The 19,275-nt window shown below is 33.8% G+C and overlaps 2 long non-coding RNA genes across 18 annotated transcripts; one reads left to right on the top strand and one right to left on the bottom strand.

The window, feature by feature from the left end:
• The first annotated feature begins 443 nt into the window (after positions 1-443).
• LOC118481668 lies at positions 444-5,684 on the top strand. Of its 17 annotated transcripts, XR_004865903.1 has the most exons (13): positions 459-601; positions 695-772; positions 885-1,015; positions 1,092-1,175; positions 1,256-1,357; positions 1,431-1,485; positions 1,556-1,643; positions 2,263-2,377; positions 2,493-2,661; positions 2,751-2,818; positions 2,901-3,103; positions 3,299-3,680; positions 4,711-5,010. It is a non-coding gene; the product is annotated as an uncharacterized LOC118481668 (long non-coding RNA). The 17 variants fall into 17 exon arrangements; XR_004865901.1 differs by lacking the exon at positions 4,711-5,010 and having other exon boundaries at positions 444-601; positions 706-772; positions 2,956-3,103; positions 3,299-4,531; XR_004865906.1 differs by having other exon boundaries at positions 455-601; positions 1,556-2,377; positions 2,766-2,818; positions 2,956-3,103.
• Positions 5,685-16,375: 10,691 nt separating this feature from the next.
• On the bottom strand, positions 16,376-18,565 carry LOC118481667. Its single transcript, XR_004865889.1, has 2 exons — positions 17,745-18,565; positions 16,376-16,999 (listed from the first exon to the last, which is right to left on the bottom strand). It is a non-coding gene; the product is annotated as an uncharacterized LOC118481667 (long non-coding RNA).
• Between the last annotated feature and the right edge of the window lie 710 nt (positions 18,566-19,275).

Here is a 19,275-nt window from a genome sequence, read left to right as displayed (position 1 = left end):
TCTTTAAAAATATGCGCATTATACGATTTGAATAAATGTAATTTCCTGTACTAAATAATAAAAATATTTATCCTTAAAAAACCCCGTGTATTGTATGAATTGAATAAATCTAATTCTGTATATCAAATAATAAAAAGTTATATCTTAAAAAACCTCATGTATTACATGGGTCGAGTAAATGTAATTTTGTATAGTGAAAATAAAAATATTTAATATATTAATACAAAATAAAATTTGCTAACGAAATCTCAATAAATTTAACCCTTTATTTAAAACTCCGTAAATGTATCTATACTATATATAATATACATATCCAAAGGACTTCTTAAGGTCATTGAAATTTTCTTAAAGCACTTCTAAAGCATGATGTACAAGTCTTTTAAGCACCAGAAAACTTCATTTTCCACTTGTACCCTTTCCCCTAAACTAAATACACGCACACACAAAAAACTAGGGTTTCTCATCTCTCGTTTGATTTTGTCCGCCGCTCATCTTCTCATCCTCTCTCTCTATGGCGATTCCTGGCGATTCATCAGGCCTCTCTCTCGGATCTCGCCAGATCTCTCACCAGATCTATGAGGATTTCACCAGATCGATGAAGGTAACCTCTTGTTCTCTCTCTCTCTCTCTCTCTCAAATTCATCAACAACGCTGAACCGGACTTTATCTTTTTGTTAATGTTACATATCGTAAGAGCTTGTGAAGGTGTTGACTGAATTATGGATTGTTTTTGATCGATTGGTAGATCCTTTGTAATAATCTATTTACCAAGGTTAGATTTCTAGCATTTTTTTCTGATACGGTTGGTTTATTTTGAGTTTCAGTGTTATTTTTTGTGATTAGGTTATATTCATCTTTGGTTTTATATGTTTGGCTTTATGCAGCCCAATATTGGTCCGCAAATTAATGCATCAACAGTTGGGAAAGCTCTGGTTGTGGATATCTGTTGGAGCACTCCTTGGGTTTTTGATTATCTTCAACATATTCTTTATCGTAGCACTAACTTCCCTGAATCGTACGTATACGTTGGCATCACATTTTCTTCCTCAGTCTCTTGCTTTAGATTTGACTCTATGAATCTTTTCTTTCAGCCCCGGTGTGATGCTAAACCTGTGATCAGAGAGGAAAATGATATAAAGAATTCAAAAAATAACAGCTTACAGTAGGCTCAGCTGGTAATGGTCAGATTGTTTTTTGTAAGAAATTAGCAGTTTTATATATGAGTTATACTCATTCAGTAACAATATACTTTAAGGGATGGTCAATCACATGAGCTTTGGTGGACTTCCCGTGAAAACTGAGACAGCTGAAGAAGCTGATGAACTTATGAGAGTAGATGAAAAGGCATCTGAAGTTGGTAATTTAACTGATACACTTCACATTACCTGTTTTTTATTACTTCGATGACAAGTTTGATTTTGTTATTTCAGAGGTAGAAGTTCTTTCAGCCCCTCCAAAGTTAGTTTACTGTAAATTAATCTTGCGGTGAGGAATTTGATTCTAGCTCTAAAAGCTCGCTGACCTAATAGTAATGATTTTGTTTATCTAAATGCAGCTTCACTAGAAAGCTATTGGTGGCTGTAGCAGACAAGTGGGATAGTCATGTTCTGGTCATGGACAAAGTTGCTCCACAAAACTGGAAGGTTTAAACAACATGCTTGGTTATTATGTTATCTTTATAGCAAACTCGGTTTTTAGCAAAATCAGTTGATCTGTTGTAAAGTGGTTTAATCAAATAGAAGAAACAAGTGACATAGTTGGTTTTGAGAAAGACCAGTTAATCTGTCTTTTAACTATTATATTTATCAGTTTTTTCATGTGGTTTTTTGTTATTTCAATCTAATTTAGAAGTTATTGATATACACAAGGTTTAAAAAAACGGAAACGAGTTTCGAGGCGTTTTCCCTTCGCCTCACGAGGCGTAAGCCTCGAGGCGAACCGAGGCGTAAGCCCGAGGCGGAATTAAAAAAATAAATATAAAATTGTATATCTTATAAAATAATAATACTAACTAAATTCATCATCAAAATCATCAAAAACAAACATAAAAAAGACATAAATTGCTTGAAATTGACATAAAAAGTCAAAAACAAATATCAGAAACCCCTGAGGCGCAGCTTTTTTAGCGCCTCAGCCTCTTTGAGGCGCATGTACACTAGAAACCCCCTGAGGCGTGCCTCAGAGTCGTTTTTTGGGCGTTTCGCCTTGAGGCGCGCCTCGAGGCGCACGCCTCAGCCGTTTTTTAAAACCATGGATATACAGAATGGAGTCAGCTTACAGGACATGGGTCAGACAGAAGAAAGAAGGGGTTAAATCAGTTGATTTGGATGATCTTTGTAGGGAGCTTCAAACTGCTTTAGGCACAACAAAGTGGCAGGTTGGTTTATCTTAAAGATCAGCTAATCCAAATTAATTTGTGATTAATATATGTTTAAACCAGAGACCCATTATTCTGCTTCTTTTCATTTTTCATTTGCTGAGAAAATAACCAGAGACAAGAAAAAGTGTGTTTGTGAGAGAGAGAGAGAGAGAGCGACGGGAAGGAGAGTCCTTGGAGAAGGTAGAGGTGGCAAAGGGAACTAGGGTTCTAGCGACGAATGTCTATCTAGGTACTCATTGAGAGTTTGAGACCTCGAATCCATCTATTGCTTAACGAATCAGGTAATTTTACTTCCCCATACTCGATTTTAGGCTGATATACGTTGCCGGCGACTTGATTATGTGCTTAGAATGGTTTTGGTAAATTGTAGGGATAATCTTGACAGGTTATAAAGCTGGAGCCTCATATACAGATGAATGGGTCAAACGGTTCAAACTGGTCAGATGTGTTGCAGCACTGGGTCATCCAGTCACGTTATTTTCTGTTTTATTGGGTCTAAATAAAATGATTTTGTTTTCAGTTGACCCACCCAAAACTTCAATGTTCGTTCTTAACAACGAAGAGATCACCTGCAGGCTACATACGCAAGTTTTGAGGGGACGGGATGACGGTGGTCAGGCATCACTCTGGAGCATATTTCCAAAAGCAGTTGTCTATTGTCATGTTAAAGAGGCCAAGCAAAATGTATCAAGTTAATTTGGCACACAAAGCGGAAGGAGGGAGGTAACTCTTATCTTTTAATATTAGAAAACTTATCTTTTATTATTTAAGAAAGCTTGTTCATAAAAGAACTCCAACTGCCCGAAAAAACTTAGAAACTTCGGCACACCCGACAAGAAAGTACTGTGGCACCTGCCTTAAAATAGACATGGGAATGTGCTTGAGTTCATAGTAATTGTTTCTTGAAACCATCTGCAGCCTAATGACTTCAAGAACTCCAACACAAACCATGCTGAATATCGAAATGAAGAGGCCAGTCCTGATTCGTTGAAGCTGGGTCAACCCATTTTATTGACCTGTGAGTCTCCTGGCCACGCGAACTATAACACGGTCGTATACAGGGACCCAGAATACTACGCTTATAGTGTCGAAAATCCCGAGTGAAGCTGGTGGAATCTCGAATAGGTTACTCATTTGTGAGTAAACTGTGGCGAACATGATACCCGTGGCCCAATATTGGAAGCAACCGTAACACTGCTTTCAGTTCCTCAACCTGACTCACTGAGCAAAGCCTCCATGGGTCTATCGACCCGTTTGTATGATCCGTGGGTGCAACCACAGCTGCCTTATCCAAAAAACTGTAAGTGAACAAGATGTTGATGAATTTATGATCAGTATTTTGACCTGTTTTACCAAAACAATGATTAAATGATTTTACAAGTAATGACCTACCCAAAATCTAAAGAGTGATTGATCTTGCTAGCATCTGAAGTCTCGTATAAGAGTGAACTATCAGACGACACCTCGATATTTTTCTTTCAAAAAGAAGCAACCGCCACCTGGCAGAGACGAACGAGCGGGCTGCCACCTGGCAACTGGTTCCAATAAAATTAGATCATTTGATGTAGTTAACTATATAGTAGTCACAAGCGCCCTAGAGCGTAGACGCAAGCCTAGGCTCTTAGGGCGAGGCGAGGCACAACCAAATCGCCTCAAACACACTCAGGTGCTAAAAACGCTCTGCACCAGCCTGAGTGGACCTGAACGAGCCTTGTGGTTCCTTTGTTTGACTTGAATCCACTCTATAGTCATCTGCCAAATTTCATTAAAACCGCACTAAAAAATACATAACAAATAAAAAATATATTAGATCTATCATATCTGTGATGATCAGTATTTTACTCTTAGTAAAAGATAGTTCCAGTTATTGTGTTGACTATCACATAGGTAATCGAACCATTTAAGATAAGTAGTATAGTATCTTCTGGAGGTAAGAAGAGTTAACTTCAATAAGTTATTGAAACTATTAACAGGCTTCTCAACGTGACCTGGTTTTGGGGTTGTTCATGTAGGTAAGTTGTGGCGTTTCATTGGTAAGTAAAATGAAAGCGTGTTGCTATTATGTGGTATTTCGACTTTTGAGCGGAGAAAGAAATAGTTGTTTGGTTTACATACGAACTGATTCAGAAATGGTTGCTTTATTTTAGTTTAGTGCTGATGTTCATTTTGGGTAATTAACAATAAGTATGAAAATACTTGCAGATGTTGATCGTTGTGATCAATTTGAAGTTTGTTTTTATTATTGCCATTCCATAATGATGATTATAGAATCAAGTTACAAAAAAGTAGGTTGGCTAATCACTGTATTTTGGTTAACTGTTGCATTTCAGTTTGATGCTGCTGGTGTTTTTCGTTTATCCTTTATTGCCTGCGAGATCTCAAAAAACATGCTGGAAATATTATTGCAGTTATTATTGTTATTTAATATGAAGTTTGTCTATAATATTGACATAATATGAAGTGGGTTAGTATGATGGTGAGATGGCCTTTATTATTGCGTTTTTATATGTAGTTTTCTACTCTCAAAATGATAATTGTTTAGTTGAGACGGCCTTTATTATTGCCATCTTAAATTATTCATATTATCTATTGAAAAACCAGGATTTTTAATGGGTTGTCATGTGCTCAAATTTAGATCTTAATCTGTTGGCCATTGTGTTGGTGGAATTTATAAGTAGAAAGTGACATTGTAGTTGCTGATGTCTTCGATCAATAATAAAGTTTACCCAAAAAGTCAAAATAATAGGCCGGATTGAAGTATAGATGATCACGTTTAAGTTAATAAATAAAAGTAGTACAAACCAACATTAGTGTTAGATTTCATAAGTGTTACAAAACTAATACCATAAATCCTAAACTTCTTACTACCCAACGTTAAGCTCCAAACCTATTACTTTTAACATACCAAAGGGTTCATTTACGTAATTAACTCCTACATTTATTTACTTCTGTTTGTTTTATTATGTCCTAATGTTATTCTTGTTTTAAAATAAGTGGGTGTTTGGGATTCCTTTTGAAAATGACTCTTGGAGCTAATTTTAACTTATTAACTTCTTAGAAGTTAAAAGAAATCCCAAACATCATATCATCTGAGGACTTTTGAAGTCAAAAGGAATCCCGAACACCCCTTGAAAAGGACTTTTATGCCTTCAAAAAGGAGAAATTGAGAAGTAACAATTTCTTACTTATTCCTTTTGAGAGTCAGAAGTCAAAAGGAATGCCAAACACCCCCTAACCCACCACGAGACGCCTGATAAACTAACGGTAAACGAGTATCCATGGCAGGAGTTTCGGGTTCACTGTTGCATTGAAGGTTATCTGGGTTTCTCGGTTGATCATTTTATATGGTTCCAGATCCATTGTTTTTGATGTATTGAGGGTTGACGGGTTTCTCAGCAGGAGTTTCGGGTTCACTGATGCATTGAAAGTTTCGGGACTGAGGCGCTATAAAAAACGTGTAGATTAAAATTGTATTAGCATTGTTTTTCGATCATAAATAACAAAATAGTAATTTATGAAAAGTTCACAAAAAAGTATTTGTCATCTAATTACATTTCCGTTTGAAAACAATGTATCAAGATATGGTCAAAGAACTAAAAAAAATAGTTTCATATTGCAAAGTTTCACCCTTAGATTTACTAACAAGTGTTGTGTTTTCCGTTGCATTGTGAAGTTGGTTTTGGTTTTGGCCCAAAACCGAACCGCCCTGTACATAGCCGTAACTCACCAACCTAAGTGATATGTTTCCCGCCGCATCGCGCGGGTAAACGACTAGTAAATGATAAATAATATTAGTTAATTTTATTTTAAGTTTCGTAAAATCTATTTGATACCAAACTATACAAAACGTTATCTTTAAAAACTTTCTTTATTGCACGGGCTGAATAAATATAATTTTATATATTAAATAATATATATATATATATATATATATATATATATATATATATATATATATATATATATATATATATATATATATATATATATATATATATAGGGGAAGGTTCTATGTAGAACACTAAATATTGCGAGAACACGCAGAACAAAATGAATCACTCATTTTTTCAATCCTAAAAACCTAAGGAGTAAATGAAAATGTTACAAATGTAAGATTTATTGTTTCTTACACTAGAATTTAAAACAAAATATGAAAAATCTTCGGTGTTTAAATAACCTACACACATGTAGGTTTTATGTAGGCTAAAATACTTACATGTATGTAGACTATGTGTAGGAAAAAATATATGATTTTTTTATGTATATATAATACACATATGAATGTAAGAAACATAAAATTTAAGAAATATAAATGTTAAATCCCAAAATTTAGTGACTTAGAGTTGTTCTTTTTGTTCTCGCAATAATTAGTGTTCTGTAATGATCCTTATCCTATATATATATATATATATAGGCTAATTATAAGGAGAAAACCCACTCCAGTTGACTAAACCCTGAAAACTCTCACATGTGGATCAGATTTAGCCACGTTGCTTGTTAGTTGTGAGGACACAAGGGCAATTTTGACATTTTCTTTCTTTTACCTTTTGAGAATTGGGTGACCCCTTTTGATTTGTAAGTCTGCACACGCAGACCTTTTCAACTTTGCTTCTCTCACATGATTTCCATTAATTACTTTTTCTCTCTCCAATTTATAAAAAACTCACCAGATCTCATCTTCCTCATTCATCTATCCTCTCTACCACACTTTCCCCAATCTCTATCTCTTGTTCCAATACAGAAAAACAAAATCACAAATGAAATCGGAGGAACAAATGAGCATCAGATCCATATAGACGACATCTAAATCTAGATCTGGATCTAAATCTAGATCTGGATGCATCTAAATCTAGATCTGGATGAAAACGGAGGAACAAATGGAGCATCAGACCCATGAAGTTTAATCCGATTGTAATTTCCGATGCAGCTGCGGTGGCGCTAGTCATTGAAGATGTGAAGGTTGCGCCGCCTCAAACCGGTGAAGTTCGAGTTCAGATTCTCTTCACTGCACTTCGCCTCAAGGTATTGATTGGATAGATCTTTGGTAATTTATATTCAAATATGTGATAAAATACCTGTAATGTGTAGCTCTTGGGGATTTAATTTTTTTTTTTGCAAGGTGGGTTGTGATCCAGATCATAGAAACTGATAATCCAGATCCATGGTGTCTTTCTCTCTCTTCACAAGATCCAGATTCTATGTCTTGAAGGAAACGGAGTTGTGTGGGTTTTTCAGATTTTGAAGTCTTTGATGGTGTATTTTTGGTTCAAGATGGTGTGAATTAGCCTTCAAAATCTTATATAGAACCACCAAAATCCAAGGATCCAGATCATAGAAATTGATTTTCCAGATCCATGGTGTCTTTCTCTCTCTTCACAAGATCCATGGTACAGTTTTTTCTACTTTTTTTTGTTAAATCAGTTTTTGTAAGCCATAAAATGTGTGTTATGGTTACATAAAAATAAAGTGGATTTTGTTTACATGAAACAAATTATTGTTTGGTCATTGTAGTTACATGAAAATAGAGTGGTGTTATGTTTGTTAATGTTACACATGTTACAGGAAATAAAGTGGTTTTGTTATTGTTACACATATGACTTGGCATGTTACAGAAATAAAGGGTTCTTATATATTGTAAAGTAACTTGATCTTTGTAAACAATGTATGTTATAGTTTTATGTAACATAGAAATAAAGGGTTTTTATATAGTGTGACGTAACTTGATCTTTGTAAACAATGTATGCTACAATTTTATGTAACATAAAGATGTTACATAAAACAAGTAAATTTGGTCTTAACAATATAACATTTTTTATGTAACATTTTTTTGTGTAACAATTTTAGTGTATCATAATGTAACACTATGTAATTGGGTGTTAGAAATGTAACAAATCTAGACACATGTTTCTGATTTTTTGATTTTCTTATTTATTGTGCAAAAGTGTGGCATTTATAGGTTTCATATATGAACAAATAAAAAACAATATAACATTTTTTTGTGTAACAATTTTTATATATATTTTTATGTAACACTACGTAACTGGGTGTTAGAAATGTAACACATTTAGACACAGGTTCTGATTATTTGATTTTCTTATTTATTGTGAAAAAAATGTGTCATGTGTGGGTTTCATATATGAACAAATCAAAACAGTTGGATTCAAAACAAGTTAATTGGTCTTAGCAATGTAACATTTTCTCTGAAACATTTTTTATGTAATATATTCGTATAAAACAACGTAACTGGGTCTTACGAAGAGATGTAATGGTTTTTGTGTGGGGATGTTTTGTTGCTTTTTCTGTAAATCTGATCTTGAATCATTTAGAGAGAGAAAGAGATATTTGATGATGATAGAAAGGGGTTGCACACTAATCAATGTTATGACACATCCTGCATGTTGGTACCCAAGAAAATAATATTCACTATATTGACAAAAATACCCCTTGCAGTACTTTTAGTTAATATTACTCAAAAAGGAGATTCAAGTACATTGTGTACATCATCTCAACCGTTAATCAAGTAAATCAAGGGTGATTAATGGGTTTTCAGGGTTTATTCAACTCAACTGGGTTTTCAATTTATCTTTGCCCATATATATATATATATATATATATATATATATATATATATATATATATATATATATATATATATATATATATATAAGGACCATATTGCACGGGTTGAATTAATGCAATTTTATATATATCAAATAAAAAAAGTTATATCTTTAAAACAACATGTATTACACGGGTTGAATAAATGTAATATTGTTTAACAAATAATAAAATAATACATCTTTAAAAAACCTCATTTATTACACAAGTTAAATAAATGTAATTTTATATACCAAATAATAAAAAGTTAGTAAATGTAATTTTGTATAGTGAAAATAAAAATATTTAATATATTAATACAAAGTTCGGTTTTTGTGATAAATAAGTTGTTTTATTTAAAATGTTTTAAATTAACAATTTTAGATAATATTTTATTAGAAAAATAGAAGAATGGTATTCGGAATTTAAAGTAGGATAAAATTTAATATTAGCTCATTATTCATTTATTTATTTAATTAATATAAGATAAGTTTGGAAGTGAGGCGAGAAAATCATAAAATAAATACATACAATGAACGACATGTGTCACACATTAATGTTTTATTATATAGTATAGTATAGATAAAAAGTTAGATTGATATAAATAGATTATTTTGTTGTAGCAAAATTTGCTAACGAAGTCTGAATAAATTTAACTCATTATTTAAAACTCCGTAAATGTATAAATGATAAATAATATAAGTTAGAGTAAATTACGATTTTGGCCCCTGTGTTTATATCACTTTTACCCTTTTATCCCAAAAAAGAATTTTTTAACATCTGAGCCCGCAACGTCTTTTTTTCTAACCCTTTTGGCCCCTAACACTAACCTCATCCATTAAATGTTAGGGGTCAAAAGGGTTAGAAATAGGACGTTAGGGGCCAAAAAGATTAGGAAAAAAGACGTTGGGGGCTCGGATGTTAAAAATTCTTTTTGGGCTAACAGAGTAAAAGTGATATAACCACGGGGGCCAAAATCGTAATTTAATCTATTAGTTAAATAAATAATATTATAAATGAGAAGGAGATTAAACTAAATAATAATTATCTAAACTAAATAATATTTAGTAGGAGGATTAACTATAATTAATTAGAAAAGATTAAACTAAAATAATACTTATCTATAAAACATGGCCTAATATAATGACAAATGTCCCCAAAATGGTTTCTTTTATTATATAGTATAGATATATACAAAATAAAAAGTTTCAAACTTTTTCATTTTACGCCCTTCTTGATTTGTGTTCTGATATTTCTTCTACAACTGCTTATATATTAATTCATAATGCATCAATGAATATCACTATTTCTCAATGTTATGAATATATATATATAGTGTGAAGTTTAGTGTGAAGTTTATTGGGGAACTAAAAAAGTGGAGAATAGTGGGGAACCAACTCAAACGAACTCCGATTGGACTCATTCCAGCGGCGTTGGAACCGTCTCGTCGAACCTTAACCAAGATCTCTTAACCCTAAACCCTAAATCCTAACTCCTAAATTCTAAACCCTAAAGCTAAAAAATAAGGCTAAAACCTAAGCTAAACCGTAAAATCTAAACTATAAACCCTAAAAGCTAAACCCTAAAGGCTAAACCTAAAGCTACACCCTAAAGCTAAACCCTAAACCTAAACCCTAAAAACCAAACCCTAATATGTTTAGGGTTTAGGGGTTATGATTTAGGGTTTAGGGTTAAGAGATCCTAGTTAGGGTTCGACGAGCCGGTTCCAACGCCACTAGAATGAGTCCAATCGGAGTTCGTTTGAGTCGGTTCCCCACCGTTCCCCACTTTTTTAGTGTTCCTCAGTGAACCTCACACTATATATATATATATATATATATATATATATATATATATATTTATATATATAGGGTAAGGATAGTGTAAAAAGTGCTCAAAGTGTGAGAAGTGTATTATAACACTATATATAATACTATATAACACCATGTAAACACCGTATAACAATATGTAACATCATATAATACCATATAACACTATGTAACACTATATATCATTATATAACAAATATAACACTATACATCTATCATAGACATGCTATCAGACTACCTATAGTGTTATATTTGTTATATAATGATATATAGTGTTACATAGTGTTATATGGTATTATATCGTGTTACATATTGTTATACGGTGTTTATATGGTGTTATATAGTATTATATATAGTGTTATAATACACTTCTCACACTTTGAGCACTTTTTACAGGATCCTCTACCTACAAAGTGTAGGAAGCGATCCGAGCCATCCGATAGGTGTGTTTAAGGGTTGAGATCAAGTCAGTGGCATTTTTGTAATATTTGTGTGTCATTAATTAATTGTCATAATAGGTTAAGGGTAGTCTTGTCATTTTACGTGTTTTAAATCAATCAAATAACTGTCATAAATAACACACCTCCTACAATCTCGTGATTCCCCCCCCTCTCTCTCTAAAACCAATTATAGAAAACCTTCTTTCATACCAAAAATAGCTAGAATCATGGATCAAGATAACAAATTCGGATTGAAATATAAGCACGATTGATACCATGTTTATCATTTCATTCGCAATTCATCATCTTCTTCTAAAGCACATTCAATTCGTATTTCATCTGGTTCGTCAGATTGTGTCTTATCACTAAAACACACTGCTATGAAACACAACTAGTATCTAACTTCAAGTGTAGTAAAACACAACGCTATGATAAAATACAATGTGAAGAAACTAGAAACTGATAAAACACAACGTCAAGACATTGTATTTCATCTGGTTCATCACATTGTCTTTTATCTGGTAAAACACATCAATATCTCTCAGTGCACTGCGTTTATTAACCGTTAACTGCTTAAGCACAATACCAATATCTCTCAGTGAACTTGTTTATTAACTGTTAAATGCTAAAACACAATACCAATATCTCTCAGTGAACTGCGTTTCATTAATTAAAACAACATTAAATACCAAGGGAATTATAACACATTAACATTTTAACTGGTAAAACACACCGTCAAGAACTTATTGAAGAAACCATTATTTTTGACCAAGCAATTGACTTACGAAGATATGAAAATTGCAACCTCCGATACGAAATCAAGGAGATATTAAGTTTCCTTCAAATTCTCATGAGTTAGTTAATAATAAAATAAATTTCATAAATAAAATAATTGTCAAATTACCTTAATGCCCTTTTTATTAAAAAACCTAATTGTCACATGTCACTCTCCTATAGCTTCCTACACTTTGTAGGAAATATTGGTTTTGTAGACAACTCTTAGGGGGCCGCTAAAATGAAAACCACTCCAGTTGTAAGAACCGCGAGAACCAGTTCCTAACCACTAGATCAACAAAATGGATGGATAAGATTAAAAGTAACTAATATTAATATTAAATACATTTTATCTTATTATGTCTTTAATATTTTAATACAAAAGGGTAGTTTAGTAAAATTACTCTTTTTTGTCTTTTAGTCTTTATTATTTTTTTTATTACTTTTTGTTTTATTATACTACTTTTTATTTTTTTAAAAGAATTTTTGTGTGTCGGTTTTTGCACGCCGTTTTTACGCCCGGCTTTTTCACGCATCGTTTTTTAACGGGGTCGTTTTTACACGTCGTTTTTTACGCTCGGCTTTTTCAAACGTTGTTTTTTTAACAGGGCGTTTTTTACGTCCTGTTTTAACGCGGCCATTTTTATGTCCCGTTTTTTCCGCGGCGTTTTTATGCGCCGCATTCACACCCCTTGTTTAGGCGCCGTTTTATCACACGGTTTTTTACGTTTTACAACTTATGTAGAAAAAGTTTTACGTTTTACGTTTTACGTTAGACTTTTTAAGCTTTTTACGTTTTACGTTAAAATTTTTACGTTTTACGTTAAACATTTTAAACTTTTTACGTTTTACGTTTTACATAAAAAATTTTTACGTTTTACGTTAAAATTTTTACGTTTTACGTTAAAATAATTTACGTTTTATGTTAAAAAATTTACGTTTTACCTTAACAAAATTTACGTTTTACGTTGTAAAATAAACATTTTTTACAAAATTTTTTTTACAGGTTTAAACTTTTTTTTTACAAAAAAAACAATACTTTTTAAGATTTTTTTTACAAATTTTTTTTTTTTACGGTTTTAAACCTTTTTACAAAAACAAAAAAAAAAAATTTACGCCCCGTTTCCCCATTTTTTTACGCCCTCGTTTAACGGAAAACGGACAGAGTTTCCCCTGTTTTTGAACGATCCCGACAACTAAAGTGTCGATATATTTTCAAAACGCAAACAATAACATTTCAACAATACAAAAGAAAAACAATATATATAAAGTTTTCATAAAAAAATTCTTCGATGTACTTGCATTTTGTGAAGTTTGCAAAAATCAGCCACAACTCCTTTCCCATTTTGACTCTTCATTTTGGCAGAAGAATCAACCAGTCAATATCTTCCTCATTTTGACTCCTATTCCCACTCACACGGTCCTATAACACAAATTTTAGATCTACTAACCATAATCACATAAACAATTTGTTTTCAGTAAAACACATACATACAAAATGAAATAAGATGAAAACAATTTGCTTACATCATCTAAACGTCGTCCTCCCACCACCGTTGTCGACCAACCACCTCCCACCACCGTCTTCCGCCGCATTCGACTTACCACCTCTGTCATCGTCCCATCTCCGTCGTCGTCTCATCTCTAAACATCTCCGCCGCATTCGACTTACCACCTTCGTCGCCGTCCCATCTCTAAACATCATCTCCGTCTTCGTCCCACCTCCGTCGCCGGCCAACCACCTCCCACCACCGTCTTCCGCCGCATTCGCCTTACCACCACCAATCAAACATTTTTTTTTGTTCCTTGATTTGGGTATGAGACAGTGAGAGATGAGGGAATATGGTGGAACAATTTTGAGAGAGAGAGAGATGAGGGGATTCAAAATTTGGTTTGGCTCTGATACCACCTTCTATCGCAGCCCCCGACCCCTACCTAGGGAGCGGGAGCCGCAGGACACAACTGGTGGTATCGGTGTTTATTAATTTGGCAGCGGAATTAAAACATCAGGATCGTAGTTAGGAAATTAATTTCAGAGTTTCAAAACACCAAACTTTTATAATAAACAAATGAGATAAAACCCAAGTTTCATTCATAATACATTTATAGAGATAACAAAATCAATTCTCATTTTTTTTTTATTTCTAATTTTAATATCCTTTCTTTTGTTTAATTTTTTTCTACCGTATATTATGTTGATTTACTTACTCTTTATTAATTTTTCAATGACGAATGTTATAATGACTTTACTTCTAAATTACACCAAATAGATCCTAATATATCCATACTATTATGTTGATTCACTCTCTTTATTAATTTTTTCAATTGCGAATGTTACTTTTTGTGTTTAACGTATAGTGCATTCATAAGTTTCCATATCTTTTAAAAAACTTAAATATATTAAGCATAGGTACTTGATGTCTTTATAGATAGATATATTTTTCATATAACTAAGTTTTTTCATTAGCCATTTTGCCTATAACGAAATCGTTTGTTTTTTTATGATATAACTTTTTCTTATTATCACGAAAACTAAACTTTGTATTAATATATTATCATTGGTTTTTTTATGATATAACTTTTTTTTTTCTTATTTGGTACATAAAATTAGGTTTATTCAACCCGTGTAATACATAGGGTTTAAAAAAAATAACTTTTTTTATTATTTACTATACAAAATTACATTTATTTAACCCATGTATTACACAAGATTTATAAAAATATAATTTTTTTTATTATTTGGTATATAAATTACATTTGTTAAATCCATACAATACACCAGTTTTTTAAAGATATATTATTTTTATTATTTAGTATATAAAATTACATTTAGTAAACCCATGTAATATACGAGATTCTAACCTAGTCAAATATAAAGTATATATAATATTAAAAGAAACGATTTAGCGCTTTACTTAAAAATATATTTGACTAAAAGAACAACCTAAAACATAACATAATATTCTTGGCTGTTTTTTTATATATACTGCTCATAGATAAACCTTGTAGCTTCTCGTCAACATGATTCCAATCTTTTTAAGACGTTCGATAAGCTTTATTAATTATTATATATTTATATATAATAAAATTTATATTTATATATAATAAAATTCAAACTCAATGAACAGTGTTTATTTATTATTTATATATAATAAAATTCAAACTAATTAGAACATCATTAAGAGATGAGCAAATGGTATCGAGTATAGGTACCGGTCTCAAATTTACTAAACGGGTGTATTTTTTGTACCGGTTCTGCACAGGTATTCACCGGTTTTTACCTTCAAATACCGGTGTCGTACCAGTACCGACCGGTACCGAACCGTACCATACTAGGTATATTCGGTACCGGTACCCAGTTTTGGGGATTTCGGTAACGCTATTTTCGGTACCGGTTGGTACCGAGCTCATCAAATCCTGTAGCAACGCAGCAATGCAAGTAATTGCACCGTTTAGATTACTTTTCATACACACAGTAAGTAAACTGTATTTCGTTTGAATGAAGTTTTATAACACAACAACTTATTTTGCTTTCTTTTTTGTCTTTTTCTGTAATGAATGAATTGTAACATGTAAAATTAACTTGGATATTTAGAATACTGATGAGCAAATCGTATCAAATCTTGTAAACGAAGATACGATCCTGTAAACGAACCGGTATCGTATTGATACCAAATTTACTATACCAAGTCATTTTCGGTACCAATTTGGTACCCACCTTTTGGCGTTTTCAGAATCGTTACTTTCGGTTCGACACCGGTCTAGCACCATACCTGTATTTATTGATTTTTACCTTCAAATACCATACCGTATTGTACCGAGCATTTTCGGTGCCGGTACCTAATTTCGATGATTTTTCAGATCGGTACTTTCGCTACCGTTACCGGTACCGAGCTCATCCATATTTTAGCGTGTTAGTACCGTAATAACTGAACTGAAAACAACCGAATTTCCAACGTGTAGGACGTGTGGGTCCTATTATTATATATTAGGTTATTTTAAAATCGTTTTTTATGACGGAGTGACCATCCTTACCACGTCATTTTATTTATGTTTTGATATTCGGTATCTGTTTGCTGTTGCTGACACGCCTTTTGTAGTCATTGGGTCCCGCCGCAACGCGCGGGCGGAAAATAACTAGTTCAATATAAAATGTAGGCAGTTTAACCCATTATGATTACTAAAATAAACCTGCATAAAAAGGATAAAAAGTTATACTTATCCAATTGCATCATTTTGTATATTTGTTTTAGTTAATTTTCCATGGTTTACTTTTAAAATTTAGATTAAAAGTTGTTGTATCTAATAAAATAAAATATATATAATACATAGTAATAAAAGAGATAATTTAGCGATTAAATTTAAACTAGTGTCAACATTTGAATTCAAATATCAAACAAATATGTTATGATCGAGTGTATATAGGAATATAATCCTTATCCTTATATATATACCAAATCATAGCATAATCTTCTAGGCTGCTTTTGATATTTTTTTTTTCATTCATAAACCTTGGAGTTTCACGTAAACATGACTCCATTCTTCTGTGATACGTTCGATATACAAAGGTTTCTTCAACATATAGCAATGTTGGTTGGAAGTAAATGGTAAATAATCCAGAAATAGCCTCGTTCGGCTCATGTTGTTTGGCTGGAGTCGTATGCAATTGATTGTTGTGAACTGCAAATGCTGAAATCATCTTGTTTACTTTTGTTTTATGATCCTGTGAAAGTCGGACAGGCATGGATTCGTTTTCAGTTTTATCAACTAGCTTCCCCAGTACCGCCCTCAGTCTCCAGCATTTGCAACGTACAACATTCAATTGCATATGACTCCAGCCAAACAACATGAGCCAACAGAGGCTATTTTCGGATTGTTTTCCCATTCCCTTTCGACTGACACCAGAAATTCTTCATCGGTTTTCAAAAACACTTGGCGTATAACCTCCTCCGACATTCCTCCATTTTCTGATGCGTATGCTGCATCATCAATAAATATGTTTGTTAATATTGTCAATAATTACTGTGTTTGACCAAAAGGATCAGGAATATCAAGTTAACATGGCTTACACATGGACTTCAAGTAGAGATGGTAATTTACATTTAATGAATTGGTCGATTCTATTATGTGTTAGCTCTAATGGGTCAAACGGGTAAGATAACAAACGCTAAAATGGAGGTGAAATGGGTTGAAAGTCGGGCAACATGTAATGCACCAAACTTCCTACATCGTTTTATTCAAATCAAGTACATCATAAATCACATTTTACACACTGAATGTTCACTAAATCTTTGGAGGTGTTGTGTTACACTTTTTGACCCGTTACGCGACCCACCGAGTTTCCCACTACTTCTTTAAATGAACATACGCTTTCAAGATCGATTTAAATAGTGCTCTGATAACATTCCACATTATCCCTTTATGTTTTCTTTCTTTGATGACATTTTAAACATTACATTATGTGCATATAACACTATATATCTGATCAGATGTCACAAATATCCAAGAAAATCTTAATTGTCTAACAAAGAGTAATACACAATCATATCATTTTCAGGAATCATATCAACAAACATGATAACAAATGATCAGAGATTAAAGTTCATATATGAAGAGGTAACAACTAACTTACTTTTTAGAATCTTAAACAAATGATCTTTTATTAAGGAAAATGCTCAAACTTAGGATCTAAATTATTTAGTCAATGTATAGCTTTAATTATACCTTGATCTTCTCCTGTAATTATGCTTCCTGTAATTATGCTTTTGCTCCATCTTGTAAAGGCCTATATAAAGGCATGTTCTGTATCAATGTAAACACAACCTTTTCTACTAAAGCTTTATATCACATATGGTATCAGAGCCCTAACAAAGGCTCCTCCGAGTTCGTCTCCGATCCACACCTCCTAACTTCCGATTAGCCATGGCCACTTCTGTGACTACCCTTTCTACCCATACCCATTTTCCAATCCAACTCACCTCCGACAATTTTACGGCCTGGCGAAAACAGGTCCTGTGGTCTCGAACTGGAACAATTTGAAGACGGCCGAACCGAACCTCCACCGAAAACCCTTAACGGAAAAACCAATCCCACCTACCGGCTATGGTTCCGGCAAGACCAGATTCTTCTGGGAGCTCTGCTCGGCAGTTGCTCAGCCACCATTTTACCCGTCGTATCCTCTGCTGACACCTCGCTCGAGCTATTCAAACGTCTCACCGAAAGCTTCGCCGAAGTGTCTCGATCCCGTATTATTTCACTCCATTCCAAACTCGCAACAACCACCAAAGGAAGCAAACCTGTTGCAGATTATCTTCGTGAAATGAAAGCAATCGCTGACGAGCTACCCTTTGCACAGAAACCTGTTGATGACGATGACCTAATCGTTCACGTCATAACCGATCTGGGATATGACTACAAGCAGGTAACAGCCGCGGTGAAGATGAGAGACAACCCGATCTCCTTCTCTGACTTGTTCGAAAAGCTAGTAGACCATGAACGAACCATGCTTGAGGAGAAACCACCTGCCCTGATTTCCACTGTGAATCGGACTCAAAGACAACAGGGAAGGGCATCTTATAATAGGTCAAATTACTTTGCTCGTGATGGACCCACTGAAGCCCGCAATTCCTTTCGGCCCAACTCATTTGGGCCCAGACCCAATCGCTGCCAACAACACAACAACAACAATTCATCTCACAGAACTAATAGAAACAATTATTTTTGTCAACACACCTCCCACTTACACAAAATTAAACTATTCGGTTGTCTATGCTTTCCGCGGCTACGACTCTATGCCTCTTCCAAACTTCATCCTCGATCCATCAATTGCATTTTTCTCGGTTACTTCACCTCAAAATCCGCTTATAAATGCTATGATCCCGTGTCTCATCGTCTTTATCACTCTCGACATGTGGAATTTGTTGAACATGTCTTCCCCTTTAAGCAACCATCCATGACCATGACCACCCTTCCCTCAGTCACAACGTTTCTCTCAACACCCTCTCCTAACCTTCCCAATATCTCCTCTCCACATATCCAACCAACACCTTCTGACTTGCCTACTCCAATCACTCCACCACCTTCTCACCCTCCCCATGTGCCCTCCACCACAAACCAATAGCCAATTCCTTCTAGCCGATCATCCTCTAATGACTCCACCACTCAATCTACTCCCGTACCACAATCCACTGATAACACCGCTCCCTCTTCTCCCACCACCTCCCCAACCGTACCAACTTCATCACCCACACCAGCC

The sequence above is a fragment of the Helianthus annuus genome, chromosome 9, assembly GCF_002127325.2.
Source record: "Helianthus annuus cultivar XRQ/B chromosome 9, HanXRQr2.0-SUNRISE, whole genome shotgun sequence".
Lineage (NCBI taxonomy): Eukaryota > Viridiplantae > Streptophyta > Magnoliopsida > Asterales > Asteraceae > Helianthus > Helianthus annuus.
This window is presented reverse-complemented; position numbering and strand designations above follow the sequence as displayed.